Raw genomic sequence first — 2,510 nt, 5'->3', positions numbered from 1 at the left:
CAATGTGGGAGTGTGTGTGAGTGTGTGTGAGAGTGTGTGTGAGTGTGTGTGTGAGTGTGTGCGTGTGTGTGAGAGCGTGTGCGTGTGTGTGAGAGTGTTGTGTGAGTGTGTGTGAGCGTGTGCGCATGTGTGTGAGAGTGTGTGTGTGTGAGCGTGTGCGCGTGTGTGTGAGAGACTGTGTGTGTGTGAGTGTGTGTGTGCGTGTGTGTGAGAGAGTGTTGTGTGAGTGTGTGTGAGAGAGTGTGTGTGTGTGAGTGTGTGTGTGCGTGTGTGTGAGAGAGTGTTGTGTGAGTGTGTGTGAGCGTGTGCGCATGTGTGTGAGAGTGTGTGTGTGTGAGTGTGAGTGTGTGTGAGCGTTGTGCGTGTGTGTGAGAGAGTGTGTGTGTGAGTGTGTGTGTGCGTGTGTGTGAGAGAGTGTTGTGTGAGTGTGTGTGAGCGTGTGCGCATGTGTGTGAGAGTGTGTGTGTGTGAGTGTGAGTGTGTGAATGCGTGTGTGTGTGTGTGAGTGTGTCCGTGTGTGAGAGTGTGCATGGGGGGATACTAGATTTCTGATGACGCAGCTCACCCGAAAGCCGAATTTTGTACCCAGAGATGGCACTGGTTCTGATCCCTCTGGAACCAGAGCACCTGAATAGATTGTCCACAGAGCATGGGCCTCCCCTCCACAACATTGGCTGGGCAGACAGCAGCCTCCCAACTAGGGTCTGTGACCTCGCTGCCAGTGACAACTGCCATGAATGAATGGAACAGAAAGACACAGCTCCAGCATACACACTCACTGGATTTCCCTGAATCAGGAGGGCCGCTTCCCCAGCTAATTAGGAAAGCCTCACCAGCATGGCTCTCACCTCGGGCCTAAATGGCAGCCTTAATTTATGAGGATTGATCATAAATCCTCATTTAATGCAAATCACTCTGCAGCTCCTGCGGAATATGTCAGCTGTCACAGGCACCTGAGGGCTTTGCTCTGCTGCCTCAGGTGAGTTGAGCCTGATGTTGGGGGAGAAGACGTAGGAACCAACCTCTGGAAAAATTACAGAAATCTAGGAAGAGACATCGAGATCTCTGGGTCACTGATCCAAGACCAAAGGAATTACAACAGAAAATGTGACAACAGCAGGACAGATAAATCACAGTATACGTGTCATCTGCTCAGAGGAAGAGGGAGTGGGAAAGAAATAAAAATACAGAAAGTTAATTGACCTGCCAAATGTATGATCCTTCACTTGCGCTTTAGAGCTGGGAAGAGGACGTGAACAACAAAGGAGCGCAAGTCCTAGCGTGCGAGGGAGCCGCCCTGTGACGCTGACACGGACGTGAGGACAAAGACCTGGACATCAGGACGCCGCCCCGCACCTCGGCCCGGGCTGCTGTCGTGAGCCAGCGTTCCCCACGGCAGCTCACCCCGTTACTCCAGAAAGGGGGGTTCCCACTCAGAGAGCTGCCAGCTTCCTTCTGACTTGAATCAACATCAGCTGAGGACTCTTCTTTCTTCCAAAGCCAGGAGGAGGCCACCAGAAGGACGGATTCAGATCTCAGCACGGTGCTGCGTTAGAGGTGGTCAGCCTCTGAACCTATTAAATGAATGTTCCAGAATTTTAAAGAGGTGGGGATGACATTAATTCAGAACAACCGAATATCGCATATTTATAGATCTTGTGACATTTTCCATCATGGATGTTTCCTGCCCTGTCCCCAACGTTCATGCTGCTGGTCCCACTTTCCAGATGGTTCACCAACCTCCCCCGGCCATGTGCCGACCAATGACCTGCAGGCCGTGGTCTCCATCCCAGCTCCAGACACGCACACCCAACTTCCCAACAACCAGCCCAAAGGAGGGAGGGTGTCACCTCCCCTGGGGCCTCAGGATGACCCCCAGTCTCCACTCGGAACCAAGCTCTGTCTTCTTCCTCTCCTAATTTCTCAGCCCATTCACGCCTTTTCTCCCAACTGCAACCCCTCTGAAGGCCTCCTGTGCCTCTCCTGGGGAGACTTCCAAGCTCCCTGTCTGCTCTCTCCCCACCCAATTCCCCATCACGTCCAGCAGCCTCTGGGCCTGGTGTCTCATCCACCCTGTGTGCCAGGATGCAGAATCACTGAGGTTCCTGCCGTGCCATCTCGGGCCTCCCCAGCTGGTCATCTGCTTGCCTCTGCCTGCCCCACCCTCCCCACCGCCTGCCTGACCAACTTCTGTTCATCATCTGAAACCCCACACAGGTGCCTTCTCTGAACACCCACTGTCCCCACAACGTCAGCTCATGCATGCCCCTCTGGGACCCTTCCTGCCACTTGCCCCTCTCAGGCTGTGCACATCTCGCTCGCCATGCTCATTTGTGGCTGTTTATTGTGGGCTTCCGTCCCTTCTGCCCACAACTGTGAGATCCCGAGACACACTGTCTCACTCTGTCCCAGGCCCCCAGAGCCGAACACTCAGCTTGGCACACCAGAGACACAGACTTCTGGAGCCAAAGTCCCCCCACCCCTCCTCAGGGACACATCCTGATGCTGAC

Source organism: Galeopterus variegatus, unplaced genomic scaffold (assembly GCF_000696425.1).
Source record: "Galeopterus variegatus unplaced genomic scaffold, G_variegatus-3.0.2 Scaffold4025, whole genome shotgun sequence".
NCBI classification, from domain to species: Eukaryota; Metazoa; Chordata; class Mammalia; order Dermoptera; family Cynocephalidae; genus Galeopterus; species Galeopterus variegatus.
Note: the sequence above shows the minus strand (reverse complement) of the source record.